General features: G+C 39.5%; 1 long non-coding RNA gene across 1 annotated transcript; it reads left to right on the top strand.

Moving 5' to 3' along the window:
- Window positions 1-5,324: 5,324 nt before the first annotated feature.
- On the top strand, window positions 5,325-9,051 carry LOC130731756 (uncharacterized). Its single transcript, XR_009016811.1, has 3 exons — window positions 5,325-5,415; window positions 7,288-7,410; window positions 8,801-9,051. It is a non-coding gene; the product is annotated as an uncharacterized LOC130731756 (long non-coding RNA).
- The last annotated feature ends 13,846 nt before the right edge of the window (window positions 9,052-22,897 follow it).

Below are 22,897 nucleotides of genomic sequence, written 5' to 3'. Positions count from 1 at the left end.
GATTGATCGACGATCAAGCAAACGATGAACAAAATCTCCTCCTCCTTCTTCCTCTTTGTGGCCGCGGGTTTGGGTGGGGAAATGGGTAGAAAATTTGGTTTTTTCTTCCTTCATTTGCTATATATAGAAGGTGGAAATTCGCGGGAAAAAGAAAGTTTCGCGAATCTGATTTTTCCGGCGTCACTCTCCATGAATTATAAGATATGTTTTGGCAAAAGAATTCCAAAACTATAAAGAGGTCTCCTTGTATTTTTGGCAACTAATGCAAAGTCGGTGCAAAGTCGGTGTAAAACTATTTTACCCGATAAGTTGCTTTTTGCATCGAATGTCGGAATGGAAAACTTCCTTCTGAAGAAAGATTGAAATCATCAAGAGAAATGGGTGTACGCGTGTAGAATATCCATTTGAAGCTCTGAATAGATAAAGTCTTCATTGTCGAGAAATTCTAGGGTTTTGAAATACCAGGGATTCGGTTTCGGCAAACTTCCGATGATTGGAATCGGACGTTCGTAGATCCTAGAGTTTCGCCTCGAAACGATTGTGATATAAGGAAAAAGAAAAGTTCTAACACTTCTCTGAAGATTTTTGGAATTAACTGCTATCGTGCCTAAAAGTGAAAAACTAGCTATTTATTCGGGTTTCTGACCTAGGTTTAAGCGTAAAACGTTCGTGCTATAACTTTTATCGATCATAATGAAATCCTTGAACTTTTCCTGAACTTTCTCCTTCATAAATATATTTCATTTAATAAACTTTCGTTCAGGTTTCCCTTCACATCACATCAACCCTAATCGTGAATAAGAAGTTTATTCACTTAGCATAAGCTTAAAAACTCGGGCCTTACAATTTTCCTCATCACAAAACCATCTTCCTTCTCTAAGAATTATATCTTTGGAACCAAGTTTAGGCATGACTTAGCGTAATAAAATTTCAATAGAGAAGGACATTTGTAGCATATAGATGTTGTTACTAGCAACATCACATGTCCAAAAAGAATAAGGACATTTGTTCTCATAATAATTGTCTAGCTATAAATAAGAAGCATTTAGCTAAATATCTTTACCAGATCATTTCATACATGAACATGTGCCACTCGACATTCAAAATCATGTCACATACCAACTTGATCAAGGTTGGAAATTTCACTCATCAAGGTCGATGCATCGATAAACATTGAATATGTGCACATTTATTACATCAAATATATTCAAGAATCATTGGAAATTCTCCTTATTTTGCCAAGAAAAAGAATTGGCTTTGAGAACAACATCTGAGAAATAGATTTTGCATCATAAGACTCAGGATGATCTAACCGGTCATATGCCAATCACAATCACTTCTTCCACATGAAGAACTTCGCTAATCAAAATAATGCTTCAATATTTCAAATAATATTTTTTCTCGCATTTTGAATCCTTCAGGGATTTTCATATTTCCTCATTTTATCTTCATACTTTGAGAATATGCTGATGCAGTTTAGACTGAAAAAGTAAAACTCTTGCAATATTGAGAATATGCTGATGCTTCCTCTCAACCCTCCCATTCTGCTGAGGGGTACTCACACAAGATCTTTGATGAACAATGCCCTGAGCAGAATAGAATGCAAGAAGAAGAAATTCTGGCCCATTATCACTTCTGATAGCTTTTACTGTCTGTCCAAACTGAGTCTTAACCAATGTGATGAAATTCTTCACTTGTTGTTGAACATCACCCTTGTCGATGAGTAACACAACCCAAACAAAACGACTATAATCATCCAGAACAGTGAGGAAATACTTGTGATTATGAACAGAAGCTTGAGCAAGAGGACCCCAAATATCCATATGAACCAGGTCAAAGCATTTTTGTGCTTTACTAAAACTCACTGTGAACATTTTTCTCTTTTGTTTGGCCAAATGAAAAATATCACAGACAATGGACTTACTAACATCAATAGAGGTATTTACAGTGTGTAAACCAAGTAATCTATCATGGGATAAGTGTCCTAGCCTGAAGTGCCATAAAGCACCAGGTGGAATGATATGACTAGAGTCATTTATTTCAGAAATAGAACTATGTTGAATTGAAAAACAGGTACTAGAAGAACTACTAACTACTAGGTGATAGAGTTCATCAGGCTGCAAACTACCCAAGCCAATCCTCCTCTTGGTTTGCATGTCCTGAACAAAACAGTGAAATTTACCAAAAATCACATCAACATCATGGTGTTTTGCTAACTTATGTATTGAGACTATGTTGTATGTGAATTCAGGTACAAAAAGAACATGTGTCAAGAGAATGGTTTGTGTGATTCTAACAGTTCCAGCATAGCATGTTTTGATGATCGCACCATTAGGCAATTTAACATTAATTGGTTTCACTTCAGTGAGTGTGATAAAAGACATTTTATCAAAGCATATGTGATCACTTGCACCTGAGTCTATAATCCAATCTCTACTATCATAATGTTGAAAACAAGATAGAGCAAAGGGATTACCATGTCCTGTAGCATCTCCTTCACAAGCAACTGCCTTCACTACATGATTTACAGAAGCACTACCATTCTCTGATCCTTTCTTTGAAGCTGTGGTCACATGCTGAATCATGTCTATGATTCTTTTATACTGATCTGCAGTAAAAGGTTCTTCAACACCTCTTTGTGAGTAGACATCATCATCATCTGGATCATTAGTGGAATCAGAATTTCTAGATGCATTGTTGACATGACTTGTACTACCTCTGGAATTAAAAGTAGTTGGATATCCATGTAGCCTATAACATATCTCAACAGTATGTCCCAGCTTCTTACAATGAGTACAAAATTTTCCTGTGTTTCTGTAGGAAGAACCACCAGATTGACCTTTTCCATATGGTGGCTTCTTTCCTTCTACAACATTTACTATTGCTAGTGAATCTCCTTTCTCTTCTGTCTCAGTTTGCCTTTCATGTTGTGTGGCTAGAGAAACAACCTTAGCTAATGACGGTATAGGATGACTCATCAGAATCTATGATTTCACCACTCCAAAGCCATCATTCAACCCTAAAAGGAATCTGATACCGTTATCCTGTTCTCTGAACAACTTCACACTCTCAATAGCATCACATCTACAAGGGAAAGTGCATCTACATTGTGGAATCGGACGATAATGTTCCAATTCCTCCAAGAGTATCTTCAACTCAGTATAATACTCACTCACAGACTTTGAATTTGCATCAAATTACTGATTTCATTATGCAATTCAGAAATCCTAACTAGATCCCCTTGAGAAAAATGATCTCGCAAATCTCTCCAAGCATCACATGCATTTTCAAGGAAAACTATGCTGTTTGCTATAGAGATTGTTACCGAGTTAAGAATCCATGAATGGATCAAGCTATTACAGCGATCCCAAGCCTCAAAGTTTCCATCAGTTGCTGCTGGTACTGGAATTTCACTGCTGACGAATCGAAACTTGTTCTTCGCGACCAAAGCACACTTCATCGATCTCGCCCAAGCGTTGTAGTTCTTCCCATTCAAAGGTGAATTCACCATTGTTGCTGCGGGATTATCACTGGAATGTATATAGTAAGGTGATGCTAGATTATGAGCAGGATCAAGCACCACTTGAGGATTTTTGTTTTGATTCAGACGATTCACCATTGTTGCAGATTGCGAAAGCTCTAAGATGATTATGCTCTTGATACCATAACAGAAATCTTAACCTAGCTTTCAGAGGAAGCTCAAGGAGGAAGAAGAAGAAATTGTATTGAATCTTGTAGAAATGAAATTGTGATAACAGAATCGTAACTAACAGTAGTTATAACTATCCTAACAAACTGACAGTTGTAAACAACTGTAACTAACTAACTATTACAAATGAGTCCTTGAACTCTTGATTTTATTTCATACTAGTCCTTGAACACTCTAGTATTTTACAAAAAGTAAAGACAATTTATAATTGATAGGTAGGTTAAGAGCTTAGAGTTCAGAAGTGTAGAAGAAACAATGTAAAAAGCTTAGCATTTGGGTTAGTTTCACCAAAACAAGTCATGTTTTAAGAAATCTGAGTGCATATGGAATGTAAAGGAATTCTTTCTATTGTTGATACAGCCTAATTCTCTTAAGGTTGATTCCTCACGTCAAAAGAGCTTCCAATAGACTTCACCAGTCCGATTCCTCATCACCTATGAGCAGCTTAATTGAAGATTAAGTTCATTTTAAGTTCAGGCCATCAACTACTAGTCGTTGCCCTTATTCTTAAGACGCAAAATGTAAGACCCTGAATTAAATAACTAGTTTATTTATTTATTTTTGATTTATTAATTAATTGAGTGTTTATATTCTTTTTCCTGACTTGAGTTTAATTACAAATCATTGAAATTATTTAAATGATAGTTAATCTCAAAATATTTTACTTTATAGAGTTTCTTTGAAAATAGAAAGGATATTATAGTTTTCCTATTTTTAATAAGTTATAAAACTCTTTGTTTCATTTGACAAGCTCAATTCAACGCTCTGTGAGCTATCTAAAGTTTGTCTGTTCCTCTCAAATGATAATAGTTACTATTGTCATTTTCCTTGTAAATTATTCTAGCTTAGACACATAATATGACGTCATATTTGTTCTAATTATCTCACAATTATTCTTTAGCTCAGTTTCTACTCATTTCTTGATTCACGGATCATTTTATTTTGCTCAAAGTGATTCAAATTTATATTTTATCATTTCATAGAGTTCCCCCTAATTTTTGGGATAATAATATATCACTCATATATTTTTTCTCTTAACTTTATGAACTAAATCATTCAGTGTCTAAATCAATTCGTACCGGTTTTAAAAAAATATATCCTCTCAAATTATCTTCAACAAATATCTCACCATCCTTATCCCTCCGTCCACCTCATCCTCGACTCACTCTCATTTCTCTCTTCCTCACTATTACTTTTTCTTCCTTCACGTTTTCTTTCTTTCTTCAGCAGACCCATTTCTGCTCTTTCTTCCTTTCTTCTCCTTTTCTTCTTCTTTTCTTTCTTTGTTACCTACTTTATCTCCTTCTTTTATTTGCTGCAACAACTCCCCACCGTTCCTCTTTCTCTTTTGATCAGCATCTCCACATCCTTTTCTTCTCCATGGACAACCAGACCATGAGCCAACACCTCTACTCTCCCTCTTGTAACCGCTGATCACACCATCACTATCACCATGATTCTTCTCCTTCCTAACTTGCAGCAACAAACATGGCACCACCACCAATATGAAAGCCACACACACCCCTTCTCATCACATATTTGCTCCATCTTCTAACCACCACCGTTCCTTGCTCTCCATGGAGCCTAACAATCCACCATCTTTGTTCTCTTTGAATGGAGAACCCCATGAAAGGACCCAAGCACCACCACCGTGAGCTCCACCACGCAGAGGACGCCACCGGCACATCACCCTCTCATTTTCCTTGGTAAAAGCCTTAATTTCTTGATTAGTATGTCTGTATATTTGATTTCTAAAGTTATCTGGGTTTAGATGAATCAATATGGTTTTAAATAGTGTTATGGTTGTTGATTTCTGAGGGTATGAGGGTTCAGCCCTTAATGTGCTTGAAAAGCTTTTGCGAAAACTCACATAAAACTGTTATTGTTTTCAAAAGTAGTAGCCGCTGTTTTGTTAAAATTGTATGTTTCGGTTAAGATTTTCGAATTGTGTTCTTCATAAAAGTTGTAGCTTTTTCCGTTAGCAAACTTTTTCCACTGGTTTTGTGTCGTTTCGATTTGTCTAGCTCAAGTATACACATTTTGGTGAGCACGGGTTAAGTTGTCCCGTTTCTCACGAACTGTTGTAGTATTCGATTTTTCCTGAATTTTGTACTTTGAATTTAGACTTGAAAATTTATGAGGATATACAAAACCTGTAGATCAAGCTAGGATAAAAATATTAGATTTTTCGGAGTTCATTTGACGTATTTAAAAATTAGCTAAAGTCGCGGTACAGTTTATAATCGTTTGACAAAATTAGTTATTTCAAGTGAAAAGAATTGCTTTGGGAAAAAGATGAGAAAACCTTTTATTTTAATCGATATTGCAATGCTTTGGAGTAGGAAAACATATTTTTAAACTTACTTACGTACGTTGTTTATCCGTTTATGAAAATAGAGAACGTTTGAGTTCACGCACATTTATTCGTTAAAAAGCGATTGCGAAAGGTTTTGAAAGTCGAACAACTTCGGAGTGTTAGGGAATAAGCGTATTGATACTATCTCGCTAGTCGATGGATGCTTAGGAATAACAAGATTGGATAGAGTTAGAGCAATTAAGTTTTGGATTTCCGAGTGAGGAATTAGACTCCGAAAGGTATTAATTAGAATGGATTAAGTTGTGATTGCAATCTTGATGTTGGAAGATGACTTAGGATTGAATCTTGAATTCCAAGAAGTCTATGAGCTTTACTATAAATACTTGGTTCTAGAAGGTCTAGATTTGAAACTTTGGAAGTTCAAGGACTTAGATGTGATTAAGGGATTGATTGATGACTAGAAGTTATTTCTTAGAGATTGATGACTTATCTATAAGCTGGGATTTTTGTAGAACCAAAGTGGAGTTTCGAAGAGACTAGGGTTGTGTGTCTAATGAGATATCGGGAGTTTAAGTTTAAGAGAAATGATTCGATCGTTTTGAAGGAGCTTATGAGTCATGAATAAGTACATAATCATTAGATAAGAAGAGTTGTTTGCCTTGGAAGTTAACTATGGTTTATGGATTACTTGATAAGAGTTAGTGGTTTTGATAAGAATTGATAATGATACAACGTTGGCTTGAGGAATAGATCGTGAGAGCGAGTTGAGACATTAAGTTGTTGTAGGTGACTTGATAAGTAAGTATTGAGGATAACGAGGATTATGGAATAGAAAACGGGAAGAGATTACTTAAGGATGATGATAGGAAAATGCTATTGCAGATGTTGTGTTAATTGCTTTAACTGGAAGTGGTGTGTAGTATTGCGAAAATACCTCAATGAGTATCCTATTAGAGACTGAGATCTCTAAGGAAAATGAGAGGAGTAAGTACTAGTAATGTGTACTTATCTATTTTGACAAGCATATGAGTATTTGGTTTTCAAGTTGATTTACAAAGTCATAAGATTTTGAAGCTTTGTCATTGCTTTGTTGTCATTATGATGACTTATCTTAATTTCTGAGGTTGATCTTGATGGTTTATAACCATTAAGGAGATTGAGTTTAACTTGTGATTTCGTCGAGCCAATTGCTTGAGAGTGTAGATTTAGACTTGGAAAGTAGGTAGCTCAATTAGTGATTATGTTATGTGTATTTATGAAGGGTACGAATAACGGAAGCGCTTGACGACGAAGCCAAAGAACAAACGGAAGTGAGCCAACACGGGAAAGCAAAGATATGACTGGATTTGATTTGAGTCGCAACTTAGTAAGGAAAGCGCCTAAGGTGAGGGCAACTTACTATTAGCTATGATTGCATGATAGGCGTCGATAAATTCGACTTATGCTTTACTTTGATGTTGCTTATGTTGATGAACTGATGTTATGATGTTTTCCATAACTCTTGATGTTGAGATGTTAGTGAATTGTGCGTTTTGACGCGACTTCGGAGTGGGGACTCATTGAACTGGTGATCTTTGATATTTCGGATTTGATGAACAACCCTAGGCAAGTTCAAACGTGGGGTTTGAGGCTTAGCCATTCGTTGGTATTCGTTGGAATACTTAGACTTTCCCCGGGAAATTTCTTTTGGAGGGTTTTTGGAAAAATTAGAATGATTAGAATTTCGGAAACTAGAGACTTTGGGAGACTTAGACCTTGAGAAATAAATTCATAACTTGACTAATCCAATTCGAAACGTTTTTACTAACCGAATAAATATATGAAACCTAAAGGGGAAAATGATTGCGAAAGACGGGGAAAAGTCGTCAAGTCTTGAAGTTACTGGGAATTGGGGAAAGCCACTGAGGTGAGCCACGGTGATGATTGAAAGTCACCGAGTACTCTAGTACTCTTATTATTCGAGTTGTGTTGTATTGACCGACACTAACTCTGGGTTTTGACTTTGGGTTTTGTTATTGGAGTTGTGTTGTATTGACCGACACTAACTCTTGGGTTTTGTTATTGGAGTTGTGTTGTACTGACCGACACTAAACTCTTGGGTTTTGTTATTGGAGTTATGTTATATTGACCGACACTAAACTCTTGGGTTTTGTTATTGGAGTTGGGTTGTATTGACCGACACTAACTCTTGGATTTTGAGTTTTGGGTTTTGAGTTAAACACTTGTGTTGTGAGGACGATTCGATGTTTGGCTAACCATATTGCATCATGCATCATTTGGTGAATAACGGGAATGGTTCACCAATGCATCATTTGGTGAAGAACGGGAATGCTTCACCGATGCATATTCGATGAGGAACGGGAATGCTTCATCGATGGTGAGGAACGGGAATGCTTCACCAATGCATCATTCGACAAAGAACGGGAATGCTTTGTCGAGGATGAAGAACGGGAATGCTTCATCCATAGTGAAGAATGAGAATGCTTCACTAGTGGCGAACGGGAACGCGTCACAATTATCCGGATCATATTGAATTGCATTTCACGCATACATTCACTCTGACTGGAATTGTATGCTATTTGAATTATTGAACCATTGTTAGAGCCAATAACATGCTAGGATTATTTATATATATATATATATATATATATAAACATATATATCTATACCCCTTTTGTCGCATGTTGCTTGTATATCTATTGTATATTGTGAGTTGACCCTCGCGCCTTGGCTTTGGTTGTATGTTTGTGTTTGGGCGGTCGGCCTGCTGCCAGACGACGAAAGGAGGTGATGTAAGCAGATGCTACTCCACGTGGAAGATCTATAGAAGACTCGAAGAATAGAGTCGGGTGTAGGGCTAGAGCCTTTGGATAGAAAAACTTACCGTTATTGGTTTAAGCTTGTAGGATAATTTTATGATTCGCATTTGAGGTTTTGGGTAGGTTCCGGTGCATTGCTTTCCTATGGTTACCCGGTGTGGAAATCATAGGGAGTATATCGGATCTATGGAGTCATTGCATAGTGAGTCCGTTGTTGGATCTTAGTTTATTCGTCATGTATTTTATGATGTGCCTTGATCGAGGCCAGATGTAAATTATTTACGGTTGAGAGTATGCATTACATATTTTAGAAAACACTTCGAAAAGAAAAAAAAATACTCACATTTATAAATCCCTTTTGGAAAAGATTGCATATTTACTTTAACATGTTACTACCGTGGCACTCTAAAATCGGGGTGTTACATTGTGGTATCAGATCTTTGGTTGCGATAACCAGAGCTTGTTGGGGAATAGGTCTTCTGTGCTAGGTTGTGTGAACTCTGTAATCGATCAATTGGGTTTTGGTCGATTGACTGAGTGTTACTTTATAGATCGTTTGAATTGTTTCCTAAGGAAACAATGTGTAGTTATTAGGGCATCATTTGTGGGTTGCTTGCTGAGGGCAATCCTGTTGACTGTATTTTTTCTTTCTTTAGCGTTGCAGAAAGCTTCTTGCTTGCTATCACTGCTTTGAGCACTGACTGCTTGATTTGACTTGGTGGTTACTGCTTCTACCAAAACTTTAACCGTTATTGTTAGTTCATGCACTATCATGTGGTATTTCAAGTAGAGATTGCTATTCTTCTGATAGTAATAGGGTATAAGTATGAGACTCATTCCTTCGACCGTTGTTTGTATTTAAGTATAGAAGTTATATAGGGTTTAGAGAAGTTCGTTAAGCCTTGAAGTTTGTCTTAGACTGGTATAAGCTAGTAAGGAGAGATAGAAGCTAAGAATGAATCCTAATGAGATGTTGTATGAATTCCAGGAATTAAGGTTGTGTCTTTTTCAAGACAGAGTTGTTAGGGATTGAATAGATTAAGAGATGATCTCATATTAGATGTGACTACTTGATGATATAGACTCATTGGCCTTACTAGTGGGTTTTTTTTTCTGAATTTCCATCTTCAAGACTTGAGATAAGTTGTGATTTGATTTGTGACAAAGTGGAAGGTTGACTTTGATAGTTAGGATGAGGATAGTTTCGAAAAATAGATTACTTTGATGGATTGCTAGATTCTAAGACGACAAATTTTCTCATTAGCTGTTGGTCAATGGATGTTGAGTGTCAGACTGTTGGTAGAAGAAGCTTGTGACGAGATTAGAATAGTATTAGCATGATGTTTATGGTTGTGAATATTATAGTTGAGCTATTAAGATGAGAGCATGACGATACCTGTCAGGTCGTTCATGTAACGAGTGAGTTAAGTTTTGAATCGTGATGCTTAGAACACTAGCATGAACATGTTATCTAGGTCTATTCGAGAATGATTGATAGATGCCTAGGTATTGCTTTTGTCTGGTATGTCACCTTTTAGGTGAATTCGTTGTGACGTCTCCCAGTTTTGGGATGCGTTCTGACACTACTTGTAGGGTGGAAGGAAATGTGAGGAAATTTTATTCCCGAGTTTTCTCTGACACCAAGTTTCGAGGACGAAACTTTCTTTTTGGAGGGTAGTATTGTAAGACCCTGAATTAAATAACTAGTTTATTTATTTATTTTTTGATTTATTAATTAATTGAGTGTTTGTATTCTTTTTCCTGACCTGAGTTTAATTACAAATCATTGAAATTATTTAAATGATAGTTAATCTCAAAATATTTTACTTTATAGAGTTTCTTTGAAAATAGAAAGGATATTATAGTTTTCCTATTTTTAATAAGTTATAAAACTCTTTGTTTCATTTGACAAGCTCAATTCAACGCTCTGTGAGCTATCTAAAGTTTGTCTGTTCCTCTCAAATGATAATAGTTACTATTGTCATTTTCCTTGTAAATTATTCTAGCTTAGACACATAATATGACAACGTCATATTTGTTCTAATTATCTCACAATTATTCTTTAGCTCAGTTTCTACTCATTTCTTGATTCACGGATCATTTTATTTTGCTCAAAGTGATTCAAATTTATATTTTATCATTTCATAGAGTTCCCCATAATTTTTGGGATAATCATATATCACTCATATATTTTTTCTCTTAACTTGATGAGCTAAATCATTCACTGTCTAAATCAATTCGTACCGGTTTTAAAAAAATATATCCTCTCAAAGTATCTTCAACAAATATCTCACCATCCTTATCCCTCCGTCCACCTCATCCTCGACTCACTCTCATTTCTCTCTTCCTCACTATTACTTTTTCTTCCTTCACGTTTTCTTTCTTTCTTCAGCAGACCCATTTCTGCTCTTTCTTCCTTTCTTCTCCTTTTCTTCTTCTTTTCTTTCTTTGTTACCTACTTTATCTCTGTTAAGCTAAAATTACGAGTACTACGATTCTCGACATCATGGTGCAAAGGTGCGTTCTCGACAGAAAGGGTTATGGCGAAACCGGCAACTCAGCACATGGTGTCCCTCAAAGTCAAGTTAGTGAGAGCTATATCGCGACAAACTCAGCAGATGAAGGAATCTCGATCATCTTAATGGAAGAGGCAGTTACCGAGTAACGAGCAACTACAAGCACGTGCATATACCCACGATGCCACGAATAGCAACGGTTACCCACGACTCAGGACCACCCACGTGGCAATAGTGGCACGTGCGCGAAGACCACCGGCTAAACGTGGGGTAGGGCGCCAAAATTCAAAACCCACGAAGCCATCATGCATTCAAGAAAAACCGCCAAGAACGTGGGAAGAAAGAACGCTATAAATAGAGGAAGCAACAGCAGAAGAAGGGGTTCCAACTCAAACTCTGAAAATTCACCAAAAAGCTCCAAATGTCCGCATCAATGAGACTCAAGGAGCAAAACGTGATGATGGAGGAGTATGTTGCAGAACCAACACTTTAGTTTTCTTGTATTTAAGCTTGTTAATTCCCAGTTCCTTTATGCATTTTCTTGTCGAGATCCTCATCTCGTGTAGTTTTTGTGTTATTTTGATGTATGTGATTTTTTTGTAATTGACCTGTGCTTAATGAAATTCAGTTCTGTTAAACCAACTTGTTGTTGTCGAAAAAGCACTTACACACACACAACACTTTGGCAAAGCGTTTTCTCAAAAGGACCCTGAATCTAAACTTCCTTTAGTCGAACTAAGAGGATATTTGTTTACCAAAAACCCATGTAAACAAATTGGCACGCCCAGTGGGACTGTTTTTGTGAAAACTAAGTTTTACAGAAGCGTTTTGTGTGTTTTGTTTGCTGCATGCTACTTGGTATTTGTTACTTACCCTGGTTGTGATTTACGTTTTATATGCACCTGAGAAGTGGTAAGACCGTAAGTATGGCAAGTAATCGAGGAAGAACCTCCCCTCAAGGGTCTAATGTGGGTAATCAGGGTAGCCCCGGGGGAAGTAGTGGTAATAATAATGAAGAAGTGTCTACTGGGATGGGACCTGACACCACTATGCCAACCCAGAATGTGGCAATCTCTGCAGTTGCAGAAATGCCTGTATCTACATCAGTACAGGCACAAATTGTTCCAACGGTTACGAGGGAAAACATGCCTTATGGTATGCCTATATCTGTGATGCAAGGCATACAAGGCACGTATTCGACGTTCCCCGAGAATGTTCCCCCATTCAACATACCCCCTTTTGGGGCAAATGGAACAATGTTGAACTTGGGGAGTAGTCGAGTTAGCCCTCCTATTCCTGGATCTACAGGTATGAATACTGGTTCACTTCAAGCCATTAGGCAGCAAGTAGATGATAGTAACCATGAAATGGTTAACATGTTATCTCGACAGATAGGTGAACTAATTAACCCTGTGCTCCAAAATAATAATGCCAATAATCAGCATTTGGCACGTCAGATGGATCGTTTGGCGACAGCCTTGGGGGCACCAGTCGAAATCCAACCAGCACCAGGGATTAACCTAATCCCATTGCCTAACCCTGCCCCTGTGCGCTATCAGGTGCCACAACACCAAGATATGGGGGCAAACCCTTTATTTAGGGGAAACGAGGCAGTGCAGCCACCGTTGCAAAATGTGTATATGGTGAACAGGGAAGAACATGCTGATGGTGTGTTAGAAAGAATTCGACACCAGAATGCTGGGGGGCAACAAAATGTTGCTGCCGTCGTGGAACAATTGCTGAATCAACATGGCTTCAGCGTGGGTTTTGCGAATAGACCCCATTTTGTGTCAGCCTTTACAGAGGAAGTTCTCGAATCCGAGCTTCCTCGAGGCTGAAAGGTCCCCAAATTCACTAAGTTCTCGGGGGATTCAGGAGAGTCCACTGTAGAACACATAGCCAGGTACCAAATCGAAGTAGGGGACTTGGCCATCAATGAAAATTTAAAAATGAAGTACTTCCCGAGTTCTTTAACTAAGAATGCATTTACCTGGTTCACCACCCTCGCTCCTAGGTCAGTCCATACATGGGCCCAGTTGGATAGAATTTTCCATGAACAGTTCTTTAGGGGAGAGTGCAAAGTGAGCTTGAAGGATTTGGCTAGTGTCAAAAGAAAGCCAGCAGAGTCTATTGATGATTATCTAAACAGGTTTAGGATGCTTAAATCTCGATGTTTCACTCACGTCCCTGAACACGAGTTAGTTGTCTTAGCCGCTGGTGGGTTAGAGTATTCTATTAGAAAGAAAATCGATACTCAGTACATTCGAGATATGTCTCTACTCGCAGATAGAGTGAGGCACATCGAATTACTAAAGGCCGAAAAGTCTGAGGAAAAGGCCAAGACTACTAAGTGGCCAAAGAAGGAAAAAGTGGCGTACCTAGACGCTGATCCAGTGTGTCAAAGTCCATGTGTTTATCGAGAAGTCTCTGCGGATGTCGACTTGAATGACGTCAATTTGGCTGAACTCTAGCCAGGTGATCCCTACGTTTGTAAAGCGTTGAAACCACGTGAAAACAAACTTGGGGAAGAAAACCCCAAAAACACGATTCCTGCTGTGAAAACTTATACTTTTGATGTGACCAAATGTGATGCAATTTATGATATACTTGTATCTGATGGTTTGCTTGTGGTTCCTAAAGACCAAAAAATTCCTTCTCCTGAACAAAGGAAAGGGAAGAAATATTGCAAATATCACAACTTTTTTGGTCACTAGACCTCACAGTGTGTTCGTTTCAGGGATCTTGTGCAGGGGGCATTGGATTCAGGAAGGCTCAAGTATGATGAAAAAGCCAAAAGTCAAATGAAGATCGACTCTGATCCACTGCAGATAGCTGAGGCCAACTATGTAGAGCCTTTCTACATTGGCATGGTCGACATTTCCGAAAGGCTAGGTCTGGGCTTGACGCTTGGAGAGGCAAGAGAAGAAAACATGGCTGTCGAAGAGCCAGAGGTCGAGAAAGAGGTGAGCTTGGAAGAGGTTTACCCCAAGGCAGGAGAAACTCTTGTTGAGTTTTTGTCACGAAGCAAAGATGGCAAGAAAGAAGTCATGCTTTGTCCTCGATGTAGAGCCGTTTTCGACAAGTCGGCAGCTAAAGCCCATCAAGATTCTGAGATGAAGAGGCATTACCAGAGCAAAATGCCTGTGTCTAGAAGGTTGAAATATCCCCACGAGGAGTGGGTTGAAAGAGATCAAGAACTCGATGGCCATAAAGGCCAAAAGTTAAGAAGCAGGAACAAGACTTATGTCCCTGATGCTGGATTACCAAAAAATCAATGGTTTAAGCCAGCACCTCCAAGGCCAAAACCATACCCCAAGTGGCAGAAAATTGACCTGGGCCAGGGATCCTCTTACTGAAGGTATGAAAAACGGTAGAAAGGGGGGGGGTTTGAATAACGTTTTCAGAACAAAACTTCCACCTTAAAGATTTTGACAAATCTTTCGAGAACTTAAGTGCTAAAGATAAGAGATAGAAAAGCACACAAGGATTTTATCCTGGTTCACTTGATAAATCACTCAAGCTACTCCAGTCCACCCGTTAAGGTGATTTCTTCCTTCTTAGAATGAAGGCAATCCACTAATCAGGTAAGAGTTACAACTGCACTTGAAACCTACAAGTGACTAACAATTACACTGACTTAGCTCACACTAAGATTCACTCTCTTAGTCTTCTCTAGGATCCGATCAACCTTGATCTCCTAAAGGAAATAAACAAACTGCTTATCAAAGAATTGTTTACAAGAGATTTGCTTCTAAAAAGCTAATAGTAAACACAATGAATTTCAGATGAAAGAAAGCTTAGAATATTTTGAATATGTCTTGCGCGTATATGTGTTTTTTTCTAACCGCTTCTTTCAATCTTCAGCCTCTATATATACTCCAAGGATTAGGGTTGAGCGTTGCATGGGAAATGCTACCGTTGGAGGGCAGTTCTGGAAAATCCAGCTTCTGCTGTGGCTGAGAACGTTAGGTAGGTCGTCAGGAAGGTACACTTGCTTTTGTACTTGGATAGCGACTTGACCTTTTAACCTAGGAGACTTCTGATCAGGGGAATACTTCATATTGGAACTTGTGAAGCCGGTTGATCAGAGTCAGAGGGAAAGCACAGATCCTCTGACCATTGTATCTTCTGATTCTGAACTCAGAGGGAAGAACATGGCCTTCAGAGTTTCTTGCTTCTGGACTTCAGAGTTTCCACTATTCAGCTTCTGGATCTTCAGAGTCTTCTACACCATCAGAACATCTGAACCTTCAGTGTTTCTTGGTTATCAGAACTTCTGGATCTTCAGAGCTTCTAGCGACTGAGTCCACATCAGAGTTTGTATAGCTTCAGAACTTCTGAAGCTTTTCCACTGTTCATACTGAACATGGTGAATGCGAAAGCGTTGCTTGGGTTACCCTTTATACATAGTGCTTCTGATTTGTGTGAGATTGAGTTGAGGTCAGAGCCTGTAAATAGCACACTCAGAAAAACACGTTAGAGTACCACAATTGTTCATATCAAAAGGTTAACTTGTAATCATCAAAACATAGAGTTGTACTACTAGATCAAAACTTGATCTTACAATCTCCCCCTTTTTGATGATGACAAAACTAAGATTTTTGATGAACAATTCTTAAACATTAAACTGAATTCACTCAGAGTTTAGAGATATAGAATAAGACTTATCCTGATGTGAATAGTTTATCTTGCTCATTCTGAATTCAAGTCACTGCTTGATTCTGAGCTTAGCTCCCCCTGAATCTAATACTTGATGAAAACGTTAGTAAAGTCTAGATTCTGAGCTAAAAAATATAAGAGTTCAGAGTGAAAAGCTTATGACATAGATGAAAAACGAATAATCAGAGCGCATAAGTGATCAGAGTCATGGACAAGGTATCAGAGTCTTGGGTATCAGAGTCAACTTAGAATCACTTCAGAAGAAGTGAAATGTATTCCCTGTATTTTCCCAGTGACACATCTATGGTCATGAAGGTGGAACTCTTAAAATCTCCAAAAGAAAAATAAGTCACACTAACACATCTTACAAATCAAAAACTGGGTTTACTCCCCCTTTTTGTCATAAGGAAAAAGCTTGGGGTGTGAAAAACTTAGCTTGAAGTACAAGGTACTCCCCCTTAGAGAAGGTCTAAGTTTAAAAGAAAATGAAAACGATGTAAGAATCAGAGTTAGGCGAAAATAAATATAAGAGTTAATGCAAGGGATTAACGTTTACCACCGGTCAAGTGAGTAAATAGAAGGGTCAGTTACCAAGAACTTAACCTCGAGAAACTGTAAGAGCATTAACTTTCAGAGAGAAAGTGAAGCCTATAAAAAGCGTTGGAGAGAAAGGTAAGCTTCACACCTCGAATAATTTTCAGTAAAAAAAAAAAAAAAAATGGCATCATACAACGTAGCACTAGAAGAGCTGAGGAAGAAGGCCTTTGAAGAGGACTTGTTCCTGAACATCAGGCATCCAGAGGGTGCAACTACCATCGCGGAGCTGACACGGACACTGCTGGAAGAGGACCTGCGTCCAGAGTTGGAGAGAGACCTGAAGGAATTTCTTGCCTTCGTGGAGGAGGTGCAAGAACTCAGCCGGCTTGAACTCAAGCTGCTGGAAGAGAAAGAGAGTTTGGAAGAGAAGCTCAAGACTTCAGAAGAGATTCTGGAGAGGGATGAGCTAAAGATCAGGCTCAGCAACATCCAGCATGTACTGGAGCGTCTGGAGAAGGATAGGTCAGAGCAGCGCCAGGAGTGCAGAAGAATGAGGAGAGATCCTCCATTCTAGATTATATGATGGAAAGAAATATGATGTAAACACAAAACAATTATGAATAAAACGAGTTTAGCAAACATATGTGACATAAGTATATAGTTATGCATATATAATCACAAACGAACAAAAGAGAATAAATAAATAAAAAGAAACAGAGTTTAACAAAGGAAAACAAAGGTAACGAAAAAGAAGAAAAAGAAGAGATCCTAAAACTAAGGTTTGTCAGTGCGTCGCAGAAGTTCCATCATCATGTGCTTCATCTCAATCAGCATGGATTCATGAGTGTCAAGACGTTGTTCCATGATGTCGAGTCTGGATGAGCTTGTCTGAGTAGAACTGGAAGGAACATTCTGAGCAGCTTGAGGATCTGGAATGGAAGCAGAAGCAGCAGGAGTAAACACAACTGGTGCAAGTGCTTGGCATCTAAGAGCTTCAGCCTCAGCTTCAAGTCGCTCTGCGCCTCAAGTCTGGCTTGTTCAGCTTGAGCTGCTGCTTGACGTGCAGCTTCTTCTGCTTGTTCTTTCTTTCTCTTGGCTTCTTCAATAGCTTCAAGAAGCTTATTTCTCTGTTCTAGTTCATGAAGAGCCACCCTTCTAGCAAACCTTTGCTTTGCAGCCTCAATGCTCTGACTGCCCTCTGCATGCAGGAGCTGCATCATAATCGGAACTTGAGCCACTAGCCAAGTGCTCAGATTGTTCCACTCATCAGCCACATTTTCAGCATTCTCACTGAGATCAGTCTGACCGTGCACATTGCGGAGCCTCAAGGAGGCTTCATGATAGAAGATATTGATGCACTCAGAGAGAGATGTGGGTTGAAGGTGAGTATAGGGAATTATGGAGAGGTTGGGTGCAGGAGAGGCTGGGTGATTGCTGCTATGAGCTTCAGAGGCACCTTGTGGAGAACCAATGTTAATCATGGGAGCATTGGGTTCAGAGGTTCCAAGGTGAGGGTCTGAAGTTTCAACCAGAGGGTGAGGTGATCTAACCGAGGATTGGTTAGACACTGATTGTTCGGGTTCAGGGTCTGGTTGAATGGGCTCTTGTTGGTCAGGGACAGGGTGAGCTTGTTGAACTAAGGGGTCTGCCTCTTGGATAGGATTGGCCAAGATAGGTTCATCTGGGTCAACTAGACGTTCAGGTCTAGGGCCAGGATATCTCCTAGGGCTTGGACAGGTAAGGTAATACTCTTCCAAGGCAGACACCTTCTCTTTTCTAACCTCCATGAATTTTCTAATTGATTCAGAGTTATTGGAAGGAGAAGAATCAACAACATTGATTGGGAAGGATACAGGTGTAAAGGCTGTTGAAGAGTCTGTATCCGTGGTTCTGGCAGCAGGACGTGCTGATGCTCTGGGAGCAGAGTGATCAGACGTTCTGGGTTGTGGTTCTGTTTGGTTGGGCTCTGGTTGGTCATGGATGATGGGTTCAGAAGATAATGGGTCGTACGGAATGGTAAGGAGAGAGGTTGGATCTTCTGACCTAGAGGTTGGGTTCTGAAGCAAATTCCAGAGAGGTGCTTCGGTAGGAGAAGGTTGAAAGAAGGAGGATCGTGGGGAATGTGGTGGAGAGGTGGTTTGTGCGGCTGGTTGGGATTCAGGAATAGGAGTGAGGGGATTTGAGGAGTGTTGAAGCAAGGCAGAAATAGGAAGTGCATCAAATAAATTCAAATCATCATCAGAAGCAAGTGCAGGCTTACTTGAATGTGCTGATGATCGAGTCACTCTGGCAGGAGGTTCAGTCCTTCTGACCACTGCAGCAGCTGGTTCCACCCGAGTAGGCTTCACCACGATTCTGACCTTCTTCTGCTTCTTCTTTGGAGGACCATCCTCACTATCACTATCATTACCATCATCAGGCTTTCTCTTTGTCTTCTTGACCAGAGGGACATCAGATTCTTCAGAGGATTCTTCCAGAACCATCTTCCTCTGAGCTTTCTTCTTGGGAGGAGAAGGAAACTCTGGAGCTGGCGGCAGTCTGCTGAAGAAATCATCAAGATCAATCTCGAATCCTTGAGCCCTGAGGTCTTCAACATAGCATCTGATGGCTTCAGGATTGTCTACTTGAGTCCACAGTGGGTAGTCATTCAGAGGCATCCTTCTTCCTCTGATCTCAGAAGATGTGTCTTCATGAGCAGGAGCAATCTTCTTCTGGACCAAACCCATCTTCTTCAGAGAGTTGGCAGTGAAGACATCGCTGACAATTGTACTCAAGTCCTCTGTGCAACCAGCATTGATCAGGTCTTGAATGAGGCCACTCTCAATGAAGAGATCAGACAGCAGTCTCCCAAAGGGGATATACTTGATTGCTGACTTGATTGAGGCAGTAGTCCTAGACTTCCGGATACACTCCTTCAAGTAGGAGAACAGGAAGTAGGGAAGGCAGATCTTCCTCTTGTCTTGAATGAAAAACAGCATCGCCTTCTGGTTGAAGTTGATGTAATCTGGGGAACTGCCCTTCGGTCTCTGATTGATGCAGTTGAGCAGGATCTTGTGCCAGATCCTGAGTTTGGGGTGAAGGTCCATCACCTTGTAACTTGTCTTGCCCGGTTTGAAAGTGGTGTACAGGGCCTGGTTGGTTTTGTCTTTGGTGCTGGGTTTCAGCTTCGACTCAGTGAATTGGAATCGAAATCCATAAGCAGTGTCTGCACCTAGCAGATTCACGAATGACTTCTCCGTGATGATGATCTTCCTGCCAAGAATATGAGATACCACTTGAGTATCATCGCAGTCGGCGTGCTTCCAGAATTCCTTGACCAACTTCTCATACACCGGTCCTCGAAGTCGGTTGAAGTAGTTTCCCCAACCTTGAGCTTGGACTTCAGGACGAAGATCAAACCCATTTGCAGCCAGGTTGGCGAGGTCGAATCTCCATTCTGCCAGGACTTGGAGTTCCTCAGGAGCAAATACGCAGTGAACGGCACAGCCCCGTTCTGCAATTGGAACAATCTGCTCTTGAGCTTGAACTTGTTCTTGTGCCGGGTTCTCAGAGCCCCTTTGACCCGTTGCCAAACCAACTACCATATGAGGGAACTGAGGTGCATCTGCAGTAGATCTTCTGGTTTGTCTCACCATTTTGAAGAGGTTGAAGGTTTGAGGTAGAAGATGAAATTTGAAGGATGAAGAGAGATCGAGAGAGAAATCAAGAAAGAGGCGGTTTTGAAAAGCAGAGAGTGCGAGAGTGAAAACCGGAAGTGAACGAGAACGTGTGTGTATAGTGGGTTTTATCAAATAACCGTTGTTGATTCAAAAAGCACTTTAAGATCAACGGTTGAAAATTAAAGATAGATAGTAACAGTAAAATACACAATCACACACAGGAGATAAGCATATCTACACGCAATCATAACAGACTGTCACACGGGCACAAGGAATTATGCATCAGAAATTCTGACACACGTGTTGTTGTCTCAGCTTCAGAGTCAGTACCAGTGGGCACACACACTCTGATTGAGTTACCTTCTGGACTAGACATCTTCTGATCAAGAAGTATCATAGTCAGAGGTTCTGATCCATCTTCACTCTGGACAAAAGTCCATGTTTAGATTTTTCAGAATAAAATTAAATCTATCCTCTGCTAAGGGCTTTGTAAAGATATCTGCCCATTGATGGTCAGTATCAACAAACTTCAGAAGAAGTACGCCCTTCTGTACATAATCTCTAATAAAGTGATACTTTACCTCAATGTGCTTTGCCCTTGAATGCAAGATAGGATTCTTACTCAATGAGATTGCAGCAGTGTTATCACAATAGATTGGGATATTGCTCTCAAGGATCTGATAATCCTCCAGCTGATGTTTCATCCAGAGCATCTGAGTGCTGCATATTGCTGCTGAGATATATTCTGCCTCTGCAGTTGATAGTGCAATGGTTGATTGCCTCTTGCTTGCCCATGAGACTAGATTGCTTCCCAGAAATTGACAATTTCCAGAAGTACTTTTTCTCTCTGTTCTATCTCCAGCATAATCAGCATCACAATAACCTGAAAGCTTATACTCTGATGTTTTCTTATACATCAAGCCAAGGTTAGTGGTGCCTTTCAGATACCTTAGGATCCTCTTAACAGCAGTTAAGTGGGTTTCCCTTGGATCTGATTGGAAACGAGCACATAAGTGAACACTAAATAATATGTCTGGCCTAGATGCAGTTAAGTATAGAAGTGAACCTATCATTCCACGATAGAGCTTCTGACATACTTTACCACTTTTATCTTCTTTCTCCAAAATGCATGTAGGATGCATTGGAGTCTTGGCCACTGTAGATTCCAGCATATTGAACTTCTTCAGAAGTTCTTTAGTGTACTTGCTCTGATGGATATATGTTCCTTCTGGTGTTTGATCAACTTGTATTCCCAGAAAGTACTTTAATTCTCCCATCATACTCATCTCAAATTCAGCCTGCATCATCTCAGAAAATTCTTTGCATAGAGATTGATTAGCAGAACCAAATATAATATCATCAACATAAATTTGCACAATTAAGATATCATCTTTATAAGTCTTGCAAAAAAGAGTTGTATCTACTTTACCCCTTACAAACTCATTCTCCAGAAGGAATGAGCTAAGTCTCTCATACCATGCTCTGGGAGCTTGCTTCAGACCGTAGAGTGATTTCTTCAATTTGAACACATGGTCTGGTTTCTTTTCATCTTCAAAACCTGGGGGTTGATGAACATAGACTTCCTCTGAGATAAAACCATTTAGGAAGGCACTCTTTACGTCCATCTGATGTAGAACTATGTTGTGATTTACTGAGAAGGAGATCAACAGTCTGATTGCCTCCAGTCTTGCTACCGGAGCAAATGTTTCAGTGTAGTCTATTCCTTCCTGCTGGCTGTAGCCTTGAGCAACTAGCCTTGCCTTGTTTCTGACTACATCTCCTTTCTCATTTAGCTTGTTTCTGAATACCCATTTCGTTCCAATAACATGGACATTCTCAGACTTCTTCACTAAGCTCCAAACATCGTTCTTGGAGAATTGATTTAATTCTTCTTCCATGGCCAGAATCCAATCCTTGTCCTGAAGAGCTTCATCTATGGACTTGGGTTCAATTAAGGACACCAATCCTTTCAGACTCAGCAAGGTCTCTTCAGAGGGTCTGAAGGCAGATCTGGTTCTGACTGGTTCATCTTTGTTGCCCAGAATCAATTCCTTAGGGTGAGCTGCAGTGATTCTGCTCTTCTTCAGAGTTTGTGAGTTAGAGGGACCAGCTTCTTCCTCTGGTTCATCTTCCTCTGGCTCAACTTCCTCTGGAACTTTGCCTTTGTCAGAAACATTAATGCTTAAATCTGCAAACTTTTCAACTAGCTTTGACTGGTCAGAGTCAAGCTTATCATCAAATCTAACATGAATAGATTCTTCAATAGTCTTAGCATCGGTATTATAAAATCTAAAACCTTTAGATCTATCAGAATAACCAAGTAATAGACACTTAGAAGACTTAGCATCAAATTTATGCAATCTATCCTTAGTATTGAGAACATAACAAACACAGCCAAAAGGATGAAAATAAGAAATGTTGGGTTTTATGTTCTTCCACAATTCATAAGGAGTCTTATTCAGAATTGGTCTCACAGAGATTCTGTTCTGAATGTAACATGCTGTATTTACTGCCTCTGCCCAAAAGTGCTTAGCCATGCCAGTTTCTTGGAGCATGGTTCTAGCCATCTCCTGAAGAGTTCTGTTCTTCCTCTCAACAACACCATTTTGTTGAGGAGTTCTGGGACAAGAGAAATCATGTGCAATTCCATAGGAATCAAACAGACTCTCAAACTTGTCATT

The sequence above is a fragment of the Lotus japonicus genome, chromosome 1 (genome assembly GCF_012489685.1).
Source record: "Lotus japonicus ecotype B-129 chromosome 1, LjGifu_v1.2".
Classification (NCBI taxonomy): Eukaryota; Viridiplantae; Streptophyta; class Magnoliopsida; order Fabales; family Fabaceae; genus Lotus; species Lotus japonicus.
This window is presented reverse-complemented; position numbering and strand designations above follow the sequence as displayed.